This window comes from Saimiri boliviensis, chromosome 10, assembly GCF_048565385.1.
Source record: "Saimiri boliviensis isolate mSaiBol1 chromosome 10, mSaiBol1.pri, whole genome shotgun sequence".
NCBI classification, from domain to species: domain Eukaryota; kingdom Metazoa; phylum Chordata; class Mammalia; order Primates; family Cebidae; genus Saimiri; species Saimiri boliviensis.
Window position 1 is genome coordinate 118,504,817 of NC_133458.1, and position 23,773 is coordinate 118,528,589.

Sequence of the window (23,773 nt, forward strand, 5' to 3'; positions counted from 1 at the left end):
AAATAGTAGCTGCAGACAAGTTACAGGAAGGTAAGGACAGATCCCCATTGTGAACAAAGGTCATATTATGCAGATAACAGTCTTCCAGGCCTTTCCTTTGAATTCCTTCCCAGAGAGCAGAGGCAGAGGCTAACTGGGCATGGTGTCCTGAGCATAGAGGCTTCTAGTCTCTGTTGGTTAATCTTTCCTGGTTATTTAATGAGATTCCTAGGGAGAGGGTTTTGAGGCAATTGCATTTCTTTTAGAAGTTTTCTCAATCAGGTAAGGGAACTTACAGAGAGAGCCAGTCCTGGTGCTTTGGAGAGTAAGGAGGGTCAGAGAGACCGGTCATTGGCAAGGAAGTCAGAGGGAGAGCTTGAGGCTACTCCTTTAGTTCGGCATGTCAAAACACGGTATTTCAGGGCATTTTCTGGCCATAGCATTGAAGATATCTTCTCAATATATGGCTTCAATTTTTTTCTTATTAAATTTTTTTTCTTATCAAACCTTTTTTTGTTTGTTTGTTTTTGTTTTTGTTTTTGTTTTAAATAAACTGAACTTCTGGTTGGGCGCGGTGGCTCAAGCCTGTAATCCCAGCACTTTGGGAGGCCGAGGCGGGTGGATCACAAGGTCAAGAGATCGAGACCATCCTGGTCAACATGGTAAAACCCCATCTCTACTAAAAATACAAAAAGTTAGCTGGGCATGGTGGTGCGTGCCTGTAATCCCAGCTACTCAGGAGACTGAGGTAGGAGAATTGCCTGAACCCAGGAGGCGGAGGTTGCGGTGAGCCGAGATCGCGCCATTGCACTCCAGCCCGGGTAACGAGTGAAACTTCGTCTCAAAAAAAAATAATAAATAAAATAAACAGAACTTCTTAATTATATTGTAGATGAGTTAGTCTCTTTTTTTATGGGTTGGGCTATGTATAGCTTGCCTAAGAAATCCTTCTTACCCTTTGGTTATTAGGATATTCTTATATACTAAGATTTTCTGAGATGTCTGTTTTTCTTTTTCATTCAAATAGTCAATCTCTGGAATTGTTTTGTTTAATGTAGATTGTAAAGTAGAGGCTGATTGCATTTTGCCCCCTACATTGTCCCAATGCCACTTATTAAATACAGATTGAGCATTCCTAATCTGAAAATCCAAAATCTGAAATGCTTCAAGATGTAGATTTTTTTGAGTGCTGACATGACACTCAAAGGAAATGCTCATGGAAGCATTTTGGATTTCGGATTTTTGAATTAGGGATATTCAGCCAGTAGGTATAATGCAAATACTACAACACCTGAAAGAATCTGAAATCCAAAACACTTCCAGTCCCAAGTATTACAGATAAGGGATATTCATCCCTCCTGCCTCCCCCAGTCACTGGTCTACACTGTCACTTTTGGCACATATCAAGCTTCCATATGGGTGGAAGTCCTTCTCCAGACAATAATTGTTACATAACCTTGTTAACATCTTTATAACATTGGGCTCTCTCATTCTTAAACTTTGTATGTTTATCCATTTATTTTGGTGTTCGTTAATATTTTTCAATGACTTTTATTAATTTATACAGAAATATCTTGTGCAATTTTGTTTCATATATTCCTAAGTATTGCAGGGGCCAAGAGGGAAAGCTTCCCTCTTCATTCCCTGTAGGTTTGCTGAAAATATACTGACAAAATGCTAATGAAAAGATGAGAAGGGCATACAAATGTATTTAATGTTCACATTGGAGGGAATCACATGAGAATGATTTGCCAATAACCCAGTGGAGTCCGGATGCTTATATACCCTTCTATATAGGAGAGAGAGGAAATAGGGAGTGCGGAAGTAAGTAACAAAGTTCTCCGGAGCTCTGAGGGAGGTGTCAGGAAGGTGAGGGATAGAACTTCACTGTGAACAAACGTCATCTTATGCAGATCAAGCCTCCCAGGTAATTTATGAGAGCTGCCCTTAGGAGAAGATGAAAAGTCTATATGGATGTGGTGATGACTTACAGTCTCTGCTCTTCTTCTCCTAGGTGGAGATATTCCAAAGAGAATTAGAAATTCCAAAGAGAATCCCTCCTGGTGCTTTAGGCAAGAAGATCAGTGACAGGGAGGTGAGAGCAGGTCAGAGAGAAACCTTGATTCTGAGGCTTTTCAATTTTCAAAGCACTTAGCATGCCAAAGCTCCATATTGTGAAGAATCATTTTCTGCACTTCAACAGTATCTTCTTGTTTTATTATTATCATAAAATGTATGTTTAAGAGATGGTTCTTTCTGATGCTTTGTTCCTGGTGTATAGAAATGCTAATCACTTTAATATACTGATTTATACTCAGAAACCTTGATAAAGTCTTATTAATCCTAATAGTTTCTGATAGACAATAATATCATCTGAATAATGAAAAATTTGCCATTCTTATAATGTTTAGAATGAGATCTCCAGTATGGTATTGAATAGAGGTAGTGATATTTGACTTCCTTGCCTTGTTTTGATTTTAAAGAGAAAGGTTGATGGTTCACCGTCAAGCTTTGAGCATGATGATTGCTATAGACCAGGCGTCCCCAGACTTTTTACACAGGGGGCCAGTTCACTGTCCCTCAGACCGTTGGAGGGCCGCCGCATACTGTGCTCCTCTCACTGACCACCAATGAAAGAGGTGCCCCTTCCTGAAGTGCGGCGGGGGGGCCGGATAAATGGCCTCAGGGGGCCACATGCGGCCCGTGGAGCTGTAGTTTGGGGATGCCTGCTATAGACTTTTTGTAGAGATCCTTTAGGAGGGAAGTTTTCTGCCATTCCTAATTTGCCTGCTTTGCTAAGATGCTTTAAAAAATTATAATTGACTTTCATATTGGTGATTCTGATGTCCCATTTGGCAATAGCAGAAAGGAGTTACATTTATTATCCATGATTGTTTTTGATGTCTGCAGTGGATATTAGTGGGGAGAGAAAGATAGGAGGAGGTAATATATGCTTGATATATACTTATTTTATATGCTATAAAATAATTTCATATGAATTACCCCATTTGAGTTATTGTTCCCAGGGATTTTCATTTGTTTTGTTGTTGTTGTTGTTTGTTTTGTTTATTTCTGGTAGGGGCTTAGAGCATTCTGATTCCATAACTGTGGCTGGTCTTATGCCCACCCATTTTTCCTACTGTATCCTGGTGATACTTAATTTGCACTATGCTTAATTAACCTATTCTTTCTTTTGTAGTCTTCTATAGTCTTCCGTGTCACACACTGAGTTGTACCTGTAGCCTGTTATTTTTCACTGTATTCTTGAAGAATTTTCTTAAAGTGTCTAAGAAATCAGTGGTGCCCTCCCAATCTGACCCGTTTCTTCCTCCATTCACTTATTCACTCATCAGACATTCATGGATAACGTAATATGTGACCACAGATAAAATGGTGAAGAAAACATTTATAATCTTTATAGATTTTACACTCCAGAGTGGACTTGGGACACTAAACACAAAGGCCAGTGTGTAGCATTGCAAGGTAGTGATGCAGTGAGTGAAGGAGTGAGTGGGAGAGAGAGAGTGAGGGATGACTGGGCATGTGTGTGTGCCAATTTGACTGGCATTAGGTTATCTAGGAAAGGCTTCCCTGAGGAGATGACATTTGGTCTGAGTCCCAAATACAGTGAGCAAGTCAGCTGTGGGAAGTTCAGGAACAGCAGAGGAATGACAGTGTGGTGTGTCTGGGGAACTTGAAGAAGTCAGGTATGAGCAGAAGAGAGCGAGCCAGGAGGAACTGGTGGGGGACAGAGAATGAGGCAGAGGCCAGGACACACTGGGCTTGCAAGATCCTCAGTAGAGAGATTTTGCTTTTATTGATGCGATGAAACTATGTATATTTTAGTAGCATGTAATATTTTTGTTCATGTTGTCAACGAATTGTTGAGTCCGTTATCTGATTTCTGAGAATAAGAATGCATCCTGGGTTTATCGTACTCTTGTCTCAGAATCTCCAAACTCAGTGATTGAGGGGAAGAGGCCTTTTGTTAATATTTTTGAAATGAATGAAGAATCTTTCTCCCTTAGAGGAGTTTGGAGAACGCTGTTGCTGAAGTTGGCCTGGCTAACTGCACCATGTTGGGAGATCATGCTACTGGGGGAGATTACAGACGAATAAGCCTGCGCTGAGTTTCCTCTGTGGTAGAGGCTCATTGTGTGAGGACAGGAGATTCTCAGTCTGACTTCCTTCTCCAAATAGAAACATCTACTTAACCCGGGGTAATATGATTAATTATGAGAAATATGATAAATTATGATTGACTCCTGTGTTGGTGATTCTGATATCCTGTTTGGCAACAGCAGAAAGGAGTTACATTTATTATCTGTGATTGATGAATAACATGGAGAAACCCCATCTCTACTAATAATGATTCATGTGTGACTCTATAACTTTGTCTTGCTTGTGCTCCTGTTCTAAATGCTAGGTGTTGGGAGATTGGAATGGATCTCATTTTGAACTGAATCTTAACTCCTTTGCTTCAATCCCCTGTTAGCAAAATGAGATTATAGAGCAATATTTGCTGACCTTCCTCACAGAGATCTCAAGTGTGATGAAGTGATATGGATGTTGAAAGGGTGGGTTGTTTTCGTAACATGCGAGAAATAGTTAATGCTAAAGTCTGATATAAAATGATTATGACTAAAACTTTTTATTTTTATTGTATGTACCATAATTTAACTCTGAAGAAAAAAAGTGCTGGATATTCTTTTGAGATTACCAAAAGGATATGGCTCTTTGTCCTGTAGAAGAATACATGCTATAGAAATCAAGGGACAAAAATCAGGGCATTCTTTCCGAATTTCCTGTCTCATCACAGTCCCTTTGAATATGATGTGATTTTAGAAACAACTTAGAATTTAGAAACAACTTCTAGGACATTTTAATAAACTTGGGAACCTCCTTGGGGAAGAGGTCCCTGTAAGTGGTGATTGGAAGTGAAATCTTACTCTGGGCATTCATCTATCAGATATTTATTTATCAGTGTAGTGGTTGTAATCCTCAGTAGGTTATACAATATGTATTAGCCATTTTACATTTTCATACTTGTGAAGCTTAAAAGCACTGCACACATTTGATATTATGACACTACAGGAGAGAGAATGGTGCTTATGATACTTTACTATGTCTCTGCCTTGAAAAGATAAGTAGTGAGTTGGGATAATTAAGTGACTGAGAGAAAGGAGTCTACTATTCAGGAAAAGAAGACTTTTCAGATCATCTGCATTGATTAACGCGTTGGTTAGTTCTTTAGCTCTCCACTTCACCTCAGAAGCCACATTTTTTCCTGTGTTGTCTTCACCCTGGGTTTGAACTTCTATGACGGCTAAGATCAAAGTTTTGGTCATAAGAAAGAATGACTGAGATGAGTAGTTGGTGTTTGAGAGCTGGTGCTTCGGCCATGCTGGGTTGCAGAAGGCTTCTCTTCTGCTTTGTCCGGCAGGAGAGCTTTTCAGGTCCACTGTTGAGCAGGCGTCCTGCTGCCCGTTCTGTCCTGTGGTGACTTTGGTGTTGGCCCACACCAACCAGAGGGAGCTTGGGTACAAAGCTGACTCTGTGGAGCTCGGAAGCTCCTGGGTCTACTCTTATCTTGGCCATCCTTCAGCAGGATCCCCTGCAGCTAGCTTGGGAATTAATAAGTGTTCACCAAAACAACCTCTTTCATTTTCGGCTGTCCTTTTGCAAGACCCTCCTTCACTCTGAAGTTTTACGGCCTTTGATCACTTCAAGAATGTAGGACTGCATCATAGAATTTAAAACGCAAAGTGTCGACGTGGCCCGGTGTTAGAAGTTATTTCGGTAAGAGGGGATGGCTGTGTTTTCTAGTTGATGGGAATGGACAGGAAAACAGCTGTTGCGTTCCCATTCTCGGCAGGCTCAGATGGAAACGTGTGGGGGCGAGAAGCTTTCTGTTTGACAAAAGCTAAAAGCCCACTCGCGTTTCTCACCTTTCAAGTTATGACAGTCATTCATGACTGTCAAGTATAATGGCGTTCTGGACATCATCCAGGAATCGTTAACAGGTTCCAAGGGCCTTGACACAAAGAGTTTGTAAAAACATTCTGAGCTTTGTTAAGAAGATGCTTCTGACCCACCTTCAATAGGATTTACTTTTTGCGTTATCTTTCTATCAATGGTGATAGAAAAGCCAATATCCTTAGCTGACCGGCACCTGAGTCCACAAAAGCACTTGAGTTTGCTCTCCTTCCTCAAGCAAAACTTGCCAATTTTAAGACGGTGAAATGAGAAGAAGAAATTTGGTTTTGAGTTGAATATTTCCTATCTTAATTACAGAAGGTAAGTATTCCGGAAAAAAAAAAAAAAAAAAAAAAAAAAAGTTAAGCTGTAATTAAAGCGTTAAAGTATGCTTTCTAGAACCTACAAGTTATTTTCCTTTCTGTTAAAGGTTTTGAAAACAAAGAAGTCGATTTCTTCCATTGGATAAACATTTAGGTATTTAGGTGAAAACAAAAATGATGAAGTGTGAATGAAACTCTTCAGGAGATCTCTAGTTTAAGAATAAATATGTTTCAGCTGGGTATGGTGGCTCACGCCTGTAGTCCCCGCACTTTGGGTGGCTGAGGCGGGTGGATAACCTGAGGTCAGGAGTTCAAGACCAGCCTGACTAACATGATGAAACCCCATCTCTACTAAAAAAAAAAAATACAAAAATCAGTCGGATATACTGGCAGATGCTTGCAATCCCTGCTGCTTGGGAGGCTGAGGCAGGAGAATTGCTTGAACCCGGGAGGCAGAGGTTGCAGTGAGCCAAGATCATGCCTTTGCACTCCAGCCTGAGCACTTTTAATCATAGATTTAATATAATATTTGTCAGAATACATATTCGGAAGAATACACTCAACCATGGGAGGGTCCCTTGGGTCTCTCTGAAGTCTCATTTTACATTAATGAAGGTATAGAAGAAAACTGCTTGGAGTCATTGGTTCTGAGAGAAACCCTGATTGAAGACTGAAGTCTGGTCTGCTGAGAGCTTATCAGCCTTTGCCCCTATATTAGTCCAGGGATAGGGTATGGTATGGGAGTATCTGACTTTTGTGGGGAGAGGACTCCCTTATGTCGGAGAAGCCTATGGCCCTGGCAGAGTGTTAGTTAGTATTGAATTGAGGGAGGGATTCCCAAGGGATTTGCATTAGTCAAATGAAGAAGCATGGGTGAGGGTGGTGGTGGCTGTGGGGGGTTGGAGTCCTTCTTGGCCTAGGGTGTGATTTTCTCCTGAACCCTTCCCTGGCTTTTTTTGGTTTCCTAGTCACTTGGTTTAATTTTTCTCCCCTGATTCCTAAGCCCTGGAGATGTCTTCCTTCTCTTTCAACTTCTACCAATGTTTAAATCCTATAGTTAGGTGATTTCTGAGATTTTAAGTTCATAGCTTGTCCTTTTGTCTTCTGACTCAAAGGCAAACATATTCAAGAGTTATTTTTCCCTTTCTAGCCAAAAATGAAAGGGGAGACGTGAAAGGAGGTTGATGTGTTTTAGAGTGATTTAAAGTAGCTGGGGGTAGAAAGGAAAAATGGAGAGGAGGAGAGACTACATTTCATGCTAGGAGTTTGGCATATTTGGGCAATTGAGAGAGGGCTGGAGCCGCTGAAGTGGGATGGGGATAGAAGGGAGGAATGAGGTGATGGAGAGACAGATGGATGGATGCATGGGATGAGGTCTGGCTAGATCACACAGGCCTTTGTGGGCCATGTTCAAGACTTTGGATTTAAGCTTGAGAGCGGTGGGGAGCCATTGAAGGGATTTAAACAGAGGAGGTATTTGAAAGTCTTTGTGGTTTCGACTTGGGAGGCTACGTGGAGAATAGATCTGAGGGCTCTTGCATGAGCCCAGATAAGAAATGTTGGTTTGGCCTAGAGAACATTTGTGAGGGTTGAGTTGGATTGGTGGTGGCCTGGACATGGAGGGGAGGGAGAAGGAGTGTGGAGAGGGACTCTTTGGTTCTGGCACAAGCACCTGAGGGCCCTGAAGTAATCAGGGGAGACCAGTTCATGCTGCAGTAACAGCAGCTTCAACATTTCAGCCACTTCAACAGTGTTTGCAGTCTTGCAAAATCTGCTATTAAGTCCAAGTGACCCTCCAGGGCATCTGTCCTCAAACTAAGTGGTCTACTCTGCCTTCCATATCAATATGGGTTTTACCAAATTCACTGTGGCAAGGGGAGAGAGAACCTGGCTCTCCAGTGCCTCTGTCTTTTCCACTCACATATCTTTAGCCACAAGAGTCATGGATATGGCTGTGGCCTTACCCTGCAAGGGGGCTAGAAGTACAGTACCCTAGAGTGCTCAGAAGAGGGGAAGTGGGGAATCTGGTGTAAAGGTGTACCACAAAGCCATTTTCTAATGTGAGGAGTCTGAAGGAAAAATAGCTTCTGGAGGAAAGAGTTCTGTTTTCGATATGTTAGATTTGAGATGTTTGTGAGATACCTAAGTAGCTGTGTCAACTAGGCAGTTGGATATTTGAGGAAGGAAGGAAGGATGGAGGGAGGAAGGGAAGGAAGGAAGGAAGAAAAAAGGAAGGAAGGAAAATTGGCTTGGGTTCAGGATATACATTTAAAGTGTGTCTATGGGACTGGACGAGGCTGCCTCGAGACGGTTTGTGGAGAAAGACAAGGACTCAGAAATGAACCCTGTATTAGTTAGTCTAGGCTACACTCTGCTGTGGGTCCAAGCAATCTCAAAGTCCCAGCAGCTTGTCACAGGCTTACCCATGCCAGATGTCCACTGGGGGACAGTGGGAGGCCCTGTCACATTATAACGATACTATCTGAGCAGAAACTTTGTGTTTTGTGTTGAATGACTTGTCCCCAATACCTGGAAGCATACCTGGCAGGAGGTGTAGTACCTGGCAATACCTGGCACAAGGTTGTAATGGAGAAAATACGTATTCAAATGCCAATGGATATAAGTGAATCAATGAAAATATGTTGTGAATATTGTCCAGTGTCACTCATATTTTAATGTGATTTTTAAAAATGACTCTTATTCTCTCTCATAGTTTTGCCATACATTATTAAACTATTTTCTGTTCTTCAACCTTAAGGTTGTTTATAAAATTTTCCTGAGAATAATGTAGACACCATCTTCGTGGATGGCAGTGAATTCAGTGTTAGACTTACTGATAGGTGGGCAGAGTGCAATTTCTCTTTACATTTTGCAGTTACTGAAAACCACACAGGCTAACTACTCAGCTGGGCTGAGTATTGGGTTGAAATCTTTGAAATGTGCAGATCCTAATTTAATCCCACATCTGAATATGCAGCCACCTTAGCTTCTCCAAGGACTACCCACAGGCAGTTTCCGGATTTTTATCCAAAAAGTTACATATTTGTTGGGCCCCTAGAGTTTTGGCTCTTAACTGTATGGCTGAACTAAATTTTACCTGGAAAAACTTGATGTAGATGTTTGAAAGGTCAACCTTGTTTTTTTTTAAAATCTCAGTTACGTTTCAGAAACTTTCACTTTAAGCTGTGTAACTTCCCAGTGAACTCTCTTGTGCTGGAGTGAATTGATTTGCTATTTAGGTTCTTTGCCGTAATAAACTCATTAAAGGCTGGGGCCTGTTACCAAAAAGTGATTATTTTAATTTTGAGTACTTGTTCTGAGGCTGTACTCTGACAGAGCAAGATGTCAATTAAGATTATTCCTTGTTAGTGTAAATAAAATCACGTTATCTTCTTATGAAAGAATCTCTCTGTTCTTTCTGTAAGGGGAGGGAGAGTATATTCAACTCACACAAAGTTTGTCCATTCATAAAGTGAAAAGGTAAAAGGATAGAGGTCACAAAGAGATCCCCGTTTTACCAGACCGGAAATTATGATCTGAGCCAGGGGGCATTTTTCCTGCAGAGCTGACTCTCAGAGGTGGTATCGAGTTGCAGGTTCTATCACAGCATTGAGAATGGAGTCTTTGTGGTGCCTGAAACTCTCAGGCCATAACTGCCTCCTGTCCACAGAGTCAACGTCAGAAGCAAGTTCACCTTGTCACAGTCAGTATTACACAGGTACAAGGTGGGAAGGTGTGACCGTGATCCATAATGGAAAAGTGCGTAAAGCCTCTTTCTTCCTGGTGAACCAGGCTTGATTTGGCTTTCATAGTCAGGGATAATGTTGGCTGGCTCTTACTCGGTGCCAGGCACTGTTCTAAGCATGGCGTGTATTAAGGTGCAAGGAAATTTAGGGTGACGGTTCAGAATACTGCCTTCAGATGGGCTAGATGGCTGAACAGCCAAGTGAGTGACCGGTTTCCTCGGTGACTCCATCTACCTATGTTTAGGGTGGGGATTTTGATTGCGTCTTTGTCATATCATAGGGCTGTTGTGAGGACTGAATGTGCTAATCTATATAAACGGTTTATAAATAGGGTACCTGGCACAGAGAAAGTTATATAGGTGCGTTGGCTATTGCTGTCATTTTAGTACTCGTTCTAAGAAACTGTTGACATAGGTACTGTGGTTTTCTCCATTTTACAGTTGAGTAAACTGAGGCATAGAAAGCAACTTTCCCAAAGCCACAAGGCTAGGAGGTCGTGAAACTAGGATTAGAATGCAGGCAGTCGGAGTCCCATTGGTGGCTGTAACTGCTGTACTGTGCTGCCTTTCCCCTTATTAGGAGGAAATGGCTGTATATTTTTAAGATGTAATCTCCAGTAAAGATAGTCCTGCAAGGCAGAGTGAGTAGGAAGGCTGTATTTGGCACTGACAGCTTGGACTTTACCACTAGTTCCTCCAGGTGAGTCTCTACCCCCATTGCCTTGATACTGGCCAACAAATTGCCTGAGAGTCCATCTTCTATTTGGAGTAGTCCTGTCCCAGTAAATGACATCACCATCTATTCTGTTACAGAAGCCATAATCCTGGATCGTCATTGATTCCTGCTTCTCCCTCTTTGCCTATTATCAATTGTTTTGGTTTTTTAAATAGCTTATAAATCCATCACCTTCTCTGTCTCCATGGCCACCCTAGCCCAAGTCACTGCCATCGGTCACTTTCTTACCAACCTGCCCCTGTCATCCTTGCCCCGTTCCACTCTGTTCTTCATGTAGGCAAAGGGAAAATGCAAATCTGGTCATCTTGTGCCCGGGCTTAACACCTGCTTTTACATTCCAATCCAGGTCTGTCTGCCTCCAAAGCCATCTTTCATCTATAAAGTTTTTAGGAGTTGACCTTGATTTGAAAGGCCAAGAAAAGTAGGATTCTTAGGAGTCCAGTGGAATCTGGTTTTCTTTGACCTCACTCATCAAATTCTCACCTCAGATAATTACGATAAGATGCATGATGGCCTTTTCTAATTTTTTTTTTTTTTTACAATTGTCTTCCTCAGTCTAGCTAGGGGTTTGTGTGTCTTGTTTTTATTGTCATTAGTTTGGTTTTTGACAAGACAGAGTCCTCGTCAAAGCAGATATTAACAGGTTGAGTTCCAGGTTTGCTAGAACCTAACGCAGATGCAAAGCATTTGTAGGTATCAACATCCTGTTAATGGAGGCTAGAGGAGAAACCAAAGTAAATTAAGTATTAAATTAGAAAATTGCCAACACAGAGCTGGAAGTTTTCTCTCTGTTTTCCTCTTATCAGCTTTTAATCTGATCATTTCCCAGGGAGTGCAGACAGGCTGTGGGGGAAGCTCTTTTCCCAGGGCTAACTTGAGGGGAAAATGAGCATTAAAAAAACAATTCATTCAGAATGTTATCCTTGGGATGCCAGTGAGCAGATCAGTTACCCTAGGCTGTAATCAATGATACTGGCATTCAGAATAGAACCACAGACCACTTTCCCCCAAATATGTGCCATGGACTGCCATTGAGCACCTCAGGTCATATTTATCTATGCATGTGAGCAGGAATAAGTCTTTTGTTCTTAAGCATGACCCACTGTCTCACTGTCCTCTCGATGTTTGTGTGAAAAGCTCCCACAGTGTGGCCCTATAGCCATGCTGATAGCATGTGCCCTGACTGTGTTTTATCTTAAACCAAACTGCAGCAAACTTGTGAGGGAGATTAGATAAAAACTAGAGGAAAGAGATTTGAATCATAAAATCCAGGGAGTTTTGGCAGAACTTCCTAAGGTGAAAGAGATGAGAAAGAAAAAAATCTGTAGGTTTGTTTGTCTTACTAGTGAGTATGACAAACAATAATATTGTGGCTAATAACTAGAGAGATAAAATATCTACAATGCTGAAAATGGGGGAAATTTGTTTTTTGACTGCATCTTTCCTGAGAAACATTTTGCGGTTCCGCTGTTTAGAGCTATGATAAGACAACCCTAGGCATGGAGCTAAGTAATCACTGCGTCTTAGTCTCCACTAAAACCACAGCTTCTGGGGGGCAGCTGGGCTGAGATCTAGCCAGCAAAGTTCATTAGGGCCCAGGTGGGTCATGGGGAAAGGTGTGATACCTGTGTTCATATGGGTCACTGTCGACACTCCTGAAACCACAGACAGGTTAGCAAGAGAAAAGTATAACACATTGATTTAATCAAAGTTTTATCGGACATGGGAGCCTTCAGAAATGAAGACCCAAAGCCCCAGAAATGCAGACCCAAGCCCCATAACTATTGTTAGGCTTAGGCTTGATGAAGAATGGACAGCAGCGAATAACTGTGATTGGAATGGCAGTAGGCCACAGAGGAACCTCAGCAAGGCCAGTTGGTTCAGATTCTTACTGGCCTCTCTGGTTAGCATTTCTTCCTCCTGGGTATAGGGCAGGAACCCTCTGAAATGAGGGTTCTTGGAGAGAAGGAAGAGAGTGACCTTCTTAGGTTTTATGGTTTACTTTGGGGGAGAGAGGTTCTGGTTTCTACGATCCACCTTGCTGAAGAGGAATGTTTTTTGGTATTTATTATTCTTTTATTAAGGTAAATTAATGCTTAAAGGAATTTTGTGAATTTGTCTTCCTAACCCTTGATCATCTTTTTAAAAAATTATACTTTAAGTTCTGGGACACATGTGCAGAACGTGCAGGTTTGTTACATAGGTATACATGTGCCATGGTTGTTTGCTGCACCCATCAACCTGTCATCTACATTAGGGATTTCTCCTAATACTGTCCCTCCCTTAGCCCCGCAACCTCTGACAGGCCCCAGTGTGTGATGCTCCCCTCTCTGTGTCCATGTGTTCTCATTATTCAACACCCACTTATGAGTGAGAACATGCGGTGTTAGGTTTTCTGTTTCTGTGTTAGGTTTGCTGAGAATGATGGTTTCCAGCTTCAAAAGACATGAACTCATCCTTGGGAGAAATAGGAGTGCTTTTACACTGCTGGTGGGAGTGTAAATTAGTTCAACCACTGTGGAAGACAGTGTGGTGATTCCTCAAGGATCTAGAACTAGAAATACTATTTGACCCAGCAATCCCATTACTTGGTATATACCCAAAGGATTATAAATCATTCTACTATAAAGACACATGCACATGTATGTTTACTGCAGCACTATTCATGATAGCAAAGACTTGGAACCAATACAAATGCCCATCAGTGATAGACTGGATAAAGAAAATGTGGCACAAAGACACCATGGAAGTTTGGTTTTTATGACTTGCTTCAGGCGTGAAAGAGAGATGGGAGGCTGGAGAGCAGGAGAGGTCATAGAGCCCTTGCTTCTGAGACCTTCTAGTCTTTTTTAGTTCAGAGTACTCAGCATGCTGAAGTTCTATACTTTGGGGTATTATTTTCTAAGCCCCAGCACTATCCTCTGTCTACTTGCTGGGAGGATCAGACAGAAAAGAACAGAACAGATGTCACTCTGCAAGGCTGGAAGAACACACAGTTGGGGAAGTTGCCCAGTAATAGTGGGACAGACCCCCCTCTGTGCAGCAGCCCCCATCTCCGTGGGCCCTCTTTAAGCACTCAGCTGCCTCATAACTCAAGATGATATCCGCTTCTCCTTGGGGAGAAAGGAGCAAGTTGAGTCCTGGTCACTTTTGTGTACTCAGAGAAGTTTCCTTGAAGACGAGACCTCTGGTCAGGAGAGAAAATAGGTCTCTTATTTTCCATCAGGGCATTTGCTCAGGCAATTCTCTGTGACTTCCTGCCTTTGCAATGTAGGTCAGTCCTCTCAGAATCTTACCCCAACTTTCCGCCTCTGATTTCTGTCAACCCAGTCATTCACCTAGAATCTTTTGTATGCCCTGAAAACTTCAAATCTAAAAAACTCCCTGAACTTAAAGCAAAGTTATTTCCTTTCTAGCGCCAAAGCTAGCATCATAGTATGATGCTTAGAGCAAAAAGAATTCCCATGCAGCGTGGCTTCTGTGGGTTTCATGAGACTGGACTACAGATGTGTTTCTCCAATTTCATTTATCCAGCTACCCCATGTCTACTAAATAATGACACCAGGTCAGGCACTACTCTAATTGCTTTATAGGTGTTTTATTTTCATAGTAATCCCATGAGAAAGGTATCACTGTCATTCCTGGGTCAGATGAGGATACTGAGGGTCAGTCAGCATGTTGTGTAATTTGTCCAAAGTCACAGCATTTTCTTTTCTTTCTTTCTTTCTTTCTTTTTTTTTTTTTTCTGAGACAGTCTTGCTCTGTGGTCCAGGCTGGAGTGCAGTGGCATGGTCTCGGCTCCCTGCAGCCTCCGCCTCCTGGGTTCAAGCGATTCTCCTGCTTTAGCCTCCTGAGTAGCTGGGACTACAGGTGTAATACTGGGGTTCAGGGTGCCCTCAGCTCCCCTGAGAGGACGTTTCTCCAGGTTCTTGTCCTCCTGCCCTCTCAAGAATGAGAGAGGAGACCACGGCGCAATGCGCAGTAAATGCCGGACTCAAATGTGTTAGTAGAAAGCGATTTATTTAGAGAGAGAAACAGCTAACTCTCACACCGAGTGAGACAATCCAGAAAGGCAGAATCCAGGAGAGGAAAGCAGCTTCCACCCTGAGTGGAAGGGAATAGAGAGAGATGGCGTTTAGGAGGGAAGACAGGCGTCCACGAGAGAGTGTGGAAGGGGACACCAGAGGGAGAATCCAGGAGAGAGAAAGATGGCTTCCACGAAGGGAGTGTTCGTGGACGGGTACCCAAACATGGAGTCCGAAGGGGTGTGGAAGAAGGGGACTTTTAACCTGGGAGGAACCCCCGCCTTCTCTAAGGCCCCAGGCCAATGAAAGGAGTTCCTTAGAACTTCCGCTGGAGTGGTTGACTCTTAGTTTCTTCCCTTGCCTGTGAAATTCAAACACAAACCATTAAATCTCCGGATGGAGAAGAAGGGAGGGGGCATGGCGCTAGGAAGTTCTTGCCCTTAAAACTACGCCCCCTTGTGGACCCGGAAAGAGAACACCTTCCTTCACAGGCACACACTACCACACCTGGCTAATTTTTGTATTTTTAGTAGAGACAGGGTTTCACCATGTTGGCCAGGGTGGTCTCGGATCTCCTGACCTCATGATCCACCCACCTTGGCCTCCCAAATGCTGGGATTAAAGGTGCAAGCCACTGCACCTGGCCAAGTCACAGCGTTTTCGATGTGGGTGAACCAGGATTAACACCCAGGTCAATATCTGACCCCAGAGCCCTCCTACAAGCCTGTGCTCTTCTAGGGAATAAGGACCCCAGACCGGGAGAAAAAGGCAGAGCTGAATGGCATTACATGTGAGGTGGCCATGTGGCATTGCATCATGCATCAGAATGACTAATTCTGTGTGCCACGGTTGTCAGGTGAAACCCAGTGGAGGCACAGCCCAGAGTTCTGCAGGGGCCTTCAGTGGTAATCTGATGCAATCAAATTTCCTAGGGGTGGCAGTTAGAGCTCTGCTGCTGCTGGAGAGAGGCCGAGAAAGAAGTTTCGCATACTGTTTTTTGATCAGCAGGTTTGGAAACTTTGAATGTTTGGCTCACAGGATGGGGGAAACGCTCCAGCACTTCCTGTGGCCTCGAGTCTGGGTTGTGCGATAGGGAACTGGGCGCGAGCCTTGCCTCCTCCATTGGGGACTGTCTGCACACATCACCAAGTGACAGGGCTTGCTGGGAGGAAGGGAGCAGACACTGGCATTACAACAGCTGAAAAGGAATTTGGAAAGCAAATATCCAGAAAACCAGAACAAGGGAGGAAGTGTGTGCATTAGTTTGCAAAATGATGAACTTTCCAGTTGAAACGCTGATTCCTAAGTGCAAGAGAGCTTGGAGTGAAGGGAAGGGAGTGAGTGGCTCAGCTCAGGTCTCATCCTGCTTTTGAAAGAATTTTTTCCAGGAAGAAAAGGAATCTGGAATCTCACCTCTGAGCAGCTCCCTTTCTATTTCTGTCCAGTGGGAACAAATGAATAGCTGCTGCTTGAAGAATGTCTGAAGGTTTTCTATGCAAGGAATTCTAGATTTTAAAATGCATCACTAGCTTGAGTAATCCTTCATATTTGTAATTTTATTTTATTTAATTTATTTTTTTTCTCCTGTCTCAGCCCCCAATAGCTGGGATTATAGGCACCCCCCACCCTGCCCAGCTAATTTTTGTAGTTTTAGTAGAGATGGGGTTTCACAATGTTAGCCAGCCTGGCCTCGAACTCCTGACTTGAGGCCATCCTCCTGCCTCGGCCTCCCTAAGTGCTGGGATTGCAGGCATGAGCCACCATGCCCAGCCACTTGCTTTGGATTTTTTTTTTTTTTGAGAAAGAAAAAAATAATAAGAAAAAGAATAAAGAAGAGGAAGAAAGAGAAAGAGGAAGAGGGAGAGAGAATGGGGGTATTGCTTTATTGCCTGGGCTAGAATGCAGCCTAAATATGGGTATGCCTATAATTGTCCTTAATAATGGAGACATGAAAGAAAATGAGGGAAGAGACTAACAAACAAGGAGCCAACCAACGTTTCATTTAAACTTCTAAGTTGATATGATGTGGTACTGATAAGAGTGTATATTTTGTATATTTAAAGTGGAGAGTTCTATAAATGCTAATTACATTTACTTGTTCCAGATCTGAGTTCAAGTCCTGGATATCGTTAATTTTCTCATTTATCTGTCTGATATTAATGTTGAAGTCTCCCACTATTATTGTGTGGGAGTCTAAGTCTCTTTATTAGTCTTGTATGTCTGGGTATTCCTGTATTGGGTGCATATATATTTAGGATCTTTAGCTCTTCTTGTTGTTGCATTGATCCTTTTATCATTATATAATGTCCTTCTTTGCTTCTTTTGATCTTTGTTGCTTAACGACTATTTTATCAGAGGCAAACATTGTAACTTCTGCTTTTTATTTATTTATTTTAGCTCTCTGGTTGGTTGGTAAATCTTTCTCCCTCCCTTGTTTTGAGTCTTTGTGTATTCTTGAATGTGAGATGGATCTGGATGCAGCATACCGATGAGTTTTAGTTTTTTATCCAAATTGCCTGTCTATCTTTGGATTGGGGGATTTAGTCAATTTAAATTTAGAATTAATAATGATATATGTGAGTTTAATACTGCCATTTAATATTAGCTGGCTATTTTGCCCATTAGTTGATGTAAATTTTTCATTATATTGATGCTCTTTACTTTTTGGTATTTTTTAGAAAGGCTGATACTGTTTGTTCCTTTGTATGTGTAGTGGTTCTTTCAGAAGCTCTTGTAAAGCAGGCCTGGTGGTGATGAAATCTCTGAGTGCTTGCTTGTCCACAAAAAACTTTACTTTTCCTTCACTTGTGAAGCTTAGTTTGGCTGGATGTGAAATTCTGGGTTGAAAGTTCTTTTCTTTAAGGATGTTGAATATTGGTCCCCACTCTTCTGGCTTGTAGGGTTTCTGCTGAGAGATCTGCTGTGAGTCTGATAGGCTTCCCTTTGTGGGTAACCTGACCTTTCTCTCTGGCTGCCCTTAGTATTTTCTCCTTCATTTCAACCCTGGTGAATCTGATGATTATGTGCCTTGGAGTTGCTCTTCTTGAGGAATATCTTTGTGGTGTTCCCTGTATTACCTGGAGTTGAATATTATCCTGCCTTACTAGGTTGGGAAAATTTTCCTGAATAATATCCTGAAGCATATTTTCCAGCTTGGATTCATTCTCTTCGTCACATTCAGGTACACCTATCAAGCGTAGATTAGGTCTTTTCACATAGTCCCATATTTCTTGGAGAATTTGCTCGTTCCTTTTAATCCTTTTTTCTCTAATCTTGTCTTCTTGTTTTATTTCATTGAGTTGGTCTTCGACCTCTGATATCCTTTCTTCTGCTTGATCAATTCGGCTGTTAAAACTCGTGCATACTTCACGTAGTTCTCGTATTGTGTTTTTCAGCTCCATCAATTCACTTGTTTTCCTCTCTAAATTTTGTATTCTTGTTAACATTTCATCAAACCTTTTTTCAAAGTGCTTAGTTTCTTTGGATTGGGTTTGAACAAGTTCTTTTAATTCACAGAAGTTTCTCATTATCCACATTTTGAAGCCTGCTTCTGTAATTGGAACACACTCGTTCTCCATCAAGCCTTGTTTCGTTGCTGATGAGGAACTGGGATCCTCTGCTGAGGGAGAGGCGTTCTGATCTTGGGTATTCTCAGCCTTTTTTGGCTGTTTTCTTCCCTTCGTTGTAGATTTATCCATCTGTGGTCTTTATAATTACCGTCTTTGTAATTGGGTTTCTGAGTGGACGTCCAACTTATTGATTCTCAGCGCCGAAATCTGAGCAACCCGCTGCGCGGACTAAATCCGCGGCGTTAAGATTGATGGTGCTTTTCCGACTCTGCAGTAAGAAGGGACGCTCTGAGGCGCCGGCAAAACCACCTCGCCGGTCACAAGAGTCGGGCTGGCGACCCGTGGGGATCCTCCGCTGGGAATCTCCTGGTGCGTGAGCAACAAGAATTCATGTGAAGGTGTGGCGTCCTCTCGTTCTTTGCGCTTTCACTGGGAACTACAATCCTGAGCTGCTAGTGATCAGCCATCTTGGATCTCTCTCCACATTTGTAATTTTAATCTCTGAATTTGTTTTTAGGGAAAGAGTCGTTTATTTATTCATTCACTTGACTGAAAAATATTGAGCAGCTCTTTACCATGCTATCTGATCAGGTCTGGAACAGAGATGAATAAGATATGAGTCCTACCCTCAGGGAGCTCATATAAAGGAATAGGATAAGGCGTGGGAGAGATCTCTGGTAGGCCATTGTCAGTGCCTAAGAAGACAGATTCAGGGCAGTGACTAGTAGCATGAGAGGCTGTGAGGTCAGGGAAATCTTTCAGATGAGCTGGCGCATGAGATTGGCTTTGAAATCTAGGTGGGAATTTTTTTTTTTTTTTTTTTTTTTTTGAGACAGAGTTTTGCTCTTATCCAGGCTGGAGTGCAATGGCGCGATCTCGGCTCACCGCAACCTCCGCCTCCTGGGCTCAGGCAATTCTCCTGCCTCAGCCTCCCGAGTAGCTGGGATTACAGGCACGAGCCACCATGCCCAGCTAATTTTTTGTATTTTTAGTAGAGACGGGGTTTCACCATGTTGACCAGGATGGTCTCGATCTCTTGACCTCGTGATCCACCCGCCTCGGCCTCCCAAAGTGCTGGGATTACAGGCTTGAGCCACCGCGCCCGGCTAGGTGGGAATTTTTTAAGCAGACCCAAGGAAAGGGAAGGACATTGGAGGTGGAGAGAACATGATGAACAAAGACGAAGTGTGAGGAATGGCTCAGGAAACGGCAAGCCATTTATGAAGAAGGAAGAGATACAAACATTTGCCTCAAGTTTTCTAATCCTTCACCCAGAACGTAGCTAGCTGGAGGATGATCCTGACTTAGTCTAGCGGTTCCTTCTTTAAGCAGAGCCACCAGCAGCCGCCGCAAATGGACTGTTGACAGTCTTAAGGCAGAACCCGTTTTCCGTGTCTGCCTTACAAAGCCATTGCATGTGTGTGGGGTTTGGGGAGCAGGGACTCACTGGGTCAGGAAGGAAGCACTGGTGGTAGTTGGATGCAGGCTGTGAAAGGTTTCTATCCTAGAGGTCCCAGGTCACCATCCACAGATTTAAAGCAAAAAGTGAGATGTTCAAATGATCACAAATACAGGTATTCTGTTTCTTGTACTATATATCCCCTGTTGCTTTGCACAGTAAAAGCTGCAGTTAATAGAATTTTTACTGTTCTCTGTAAATTGGAAAGAGTTACTCAAAAGAATTGGGCTACTTTCCTGGAGACAAGCCCACAGATGCAGGTGATGATAATTCAATATGGGACTAAAGGAAAGTTTTCTCTGCCACTTTCCATTACATTTCTGGTCGAGACTATTTGGCGATTCTTTCCTTTTGAGAAGCCAAGGAGGCAAATAGTCTTAAAGTATGTCCTATGAGAAACCTGTGCCACAAGATGTTTTATTTAAAAATAAAAGTTTTCTGGACAGATACATTTGGGAAATACTGTAGATTGAATATGGAGATTTCACAGGACACATGTGTTACATTAAAGTCCCTGAGAAGTCCTGCAGTAAAGGAAACTATTTTGAAAGAAAGGCATAGAGCCCAGCACAGTGGCTCATGCCTGCAATCCTGGTACTTTGGGAGGCTGCAGCAGGAGTATTGCTTGAGCTCAGGAGTTTGAGACTAGGTAACATAGTGAAACCTTGTCTCTATTTTTAAAAAATGGCATAGTGGTTACAAACTTGGGCTATCAAATCTGACAGATGTAGATTGCATTCTGGCTGGGTTCCCTACGTGGATGTGAGACTTTGGGCAAGATACTTAATGTTTTTGCATCTTGGTTTCCTTGTCTATAAAATAGGCTAGTAATGGTACCTAATTCAAATTGTCTTGAAAAGCATATAGGACATGAACTAGTTAGTTATTAGCAGATATTACTCCACTCAGTGTCTCCCAAGAATCCTGACTCTTTCTTTTTGCATTGCATTTGTAAATAACTCAGAGAATCAGTGCTCTGTGGGAAATGCTGGAGTGAGACCAACTCCTGCAATCCATGAGTGAGTTCTGATAGCAGTCTTGCAGAGGAAAGGCAGCCCCTAGGTGCTGAGTGCTACTTCACAGATGTAGACTTGCAGCCATAGGAAGCTCTAGAATTGGGGAGCAGAAGATCCTTTCCTCTTGATTGCAAGGTTAGAGTGTGTAGCTTCAGCCTGTCTTGCCTTCCAGTCATTTAATGACCAGTTTGGAACTTAGGTCAGTAAACGGATATGGTTAGGTTGATGTATTAGGAGTTTTCAATTACAAGTGACAGAAACTGAACTCAAGCTCACATAGCATAATGAGGAATTTATTTGTTTGTCTATCTAGGAAGAATATTAGAATAGCTTAGAAGGAAGGAAGGAAAAGTGTTAGGAAACTCAACAGAAACTGAACATAGCTAGGCCTCCTGTCCTTGTTCCCTTTGGAATGTTTTCCTCTTGACCTGTCTTGCCTTCTCCTTGTCTCATGCTTTCTTATGAGGTATTCCCCATGGAGGGAGCAAGGCTGCAGACAGCTTCAGCTTCATCCCCAGCAGAAAGCAAGAATTCCTGGCCTCAAGTGATCTGCCTGCCTCGTCCCCCCAAAGTGCTAGGCTTACAGGTGCTGAGCTACTGCGCCCAGCTAACAAATTCATGAGATCCTTATTAAGGATACTTATACCAAGTTGGATCATGTTTATTGCAAATGTTTTTTCCAGATTGTTTTTCATCTTTAAATTTTTTCTATATATGTTTTAAACTAATATATAAAAATTACACAGGGAATTTTTGTGTTCCCTGTGTAAGGATCATGCTAATCTTCTCTGTATCATTCCAGTTTTAGTGTACATGCTGCCGAAGCATTTATTTAGCTGTCTAAATTTTTATGAAGGTTTTTGGAATTCAGAAGTTTTAAGCTTCTTTGTATCAAATCATCAAGCTCTTCTTTGATGCTTTCTGTCTTTGGTGTTTTATTAGTTTGCTAGGGCTGCCATAGAAAAGTACCACAGAGTGGGGGTTTAACTAACAGAAATGATTTTTCTCACTGTTGTGGAGGCTGGAAGTCAGAGATCAAGATGTCATCAATGTTGGTTCTTTCTGAGGGTTTTCTCTTTGGCTTACAAATGGCCATCTTTTCCCTGTGTCCTCAGATGGTCTTCCCTCTGTACCTTCTGTGTTCCAATTTCCTCCTTTTATAAGGATACCAGACAGACATGCTATATTAGGGCCCGCCCTGAAGACCTAATTTTAACTTAATTACCACTCTCAAGGTCCTGTCTCCACATACAGCCATATTCTGAGGCACTGAAGGGTTAGGATTTGAACATACGAATTTTGAGGAGGTACACAATTCACCTAGAACAGTTCTCATCCTATAGAGGCCTCTATCACCCTGAGAAGATTTAAGTATTTGAGGAAAGTCATAACTAGCTAAGATTTAGTGTCTTCATTAATTTACTGCAAATAATCACACTTGTCACTGAGGGCTGTGAAGAAGAGTGAGTGAAGTACGTGTCCACAGTGCCCAGCCCTGTGCCTGCTTTGGGCTCCGCCTGCTGCTCCTTCTGACAACTGTTCCCTAGCCTTCATGATGTCAGTGCCAGACACTGTGAAAGCAAAGACTCTTCTCTGAAAGTTTCCATTGTATTGCAAGCCAACCATAGCTAATAGCACATTTCCCCACCTGCCAAGTAAATGGGCTGAATTGTTGGTAAGAGTAGGATATGTTGCTTTCGTCAACAGCGTATACAGAAAATGAAATGTTGAGCCTCCACATTGGATTCCATTCTCTCTTTACTCCCTTTCTGCTGAGTTCTCTCTTTACTCCCTTTCTATGTTCTGTTCTGAACGCACCATGTTCCCTCATTTCTGAAGCCATAAGCTTCCTCTTTGGCCCTGGGCTGTCGTCACAATGGCCATCAGGTCCCTGATACAGGAACCTGAAATGACACCCATTGATCCATCCGGACCCTCCAGTGTAGGGCAGGTGGGGGGACACATGCCCACTGTTGCTGCTCCCATGGGAAACAAAGACTGGCTTTAGCAAACCTGGACACTCATCCTGAATAATGTCAGCTGACACCCACTTCATGTATTCTTGGACCTGGACACTAAAGGTATTGAGACAATTTCAGTCTGTTTGTCATAAGAAGGATGGTAGTAAAAAGAAGAGAAGAGCAAAACTTTTACCCAAGCCTGTTTCAGTGGTCCCTCCTGAGGTTCAGTGTACCATGCAGGGCAGAGTTCTCAAAAAAGACTCGAGGGCTCCAGGAAGACAGCAGGGCCAAGAGGGAAGGCTGATTTTGGTTGATGCTCCTCCTGAAGCCCTTTCCCTTTCTGCCTAACCTAAGGCAAGGGAAAATGTGGTCCATGTCTTTTTCTATCAGAGACAACTCAACATTAAAAATGTGAGGCGAACAGCTCCCTCCCCCCACGTCCCCATCATCATTATAAACCCATTATCCATCATCAGTAGATAATGACTGTTAGGGGGGCAGAGGACAGCTTTCCTGGGGAGGAAGGAAGGGGCTGAGGAGTGGAAGATCGTTTCTCCAGCTGTTTGGTGTTTCTCTCCCATTGATCTGCCCTGGCCTCTACTGGCCCATCTGTCAGGCTTGTGAGTGCAGTGGGGGAGGGGACACAAGGTTCACCAGGGTGAGTGCGTTCATTTTCCCAACACACAGTTTCTACAGGAACAGTCTTACTGGCTTAATAATTTTCTCAGTAGGGTTCAGTGTGCAGCTAAAAGACTAGTCAGAGCATTAAAAAGGTCAACGCCATTGCAGGCACCCAAAAACTAAAACTTTGGGAAATTCAGAACCAACAATAACAAAAAATGATCAGGTATTTGGGAGCTTTGTGGAACCCAAAGAATGAATTAAGTTGTATGGAAAAAACCTGGAGAGACGTAACAGATCTTTAAGAGATTACAGCAAGAGGCATGTTGAACTTGGGGCATAGAGGAATGTGTAGAGAGTTGA

At 42.6% G+C, this 23,773-nt stretch overlaps 1 protein-coding gene and 1 non-coding gene across 7 annotated transcripts in view; one reads left to right on the forward strand and one right to left on the reverse strand.

Annotated features, from left to right (window-relative positions):
* Positions 1–23,773, forward strand: part of ELMO1 (engulfment and cell motility 1) — a 573,930-nt gene that overhangs the window by 82,241 nt on the left and 467,916 nt on the right. The gene's annotated exons all lie outside the window — the stretch shown is intronic.
* On the reverse strand, positions 21,554–21,656 carry LOC120360927 (U6 spliceosomal RNA). The gene has a single exon (XR_005577309.1). It is a non-coding gene; the product is annotated as a U6 spliceosomal RNA (small nuclear RNA).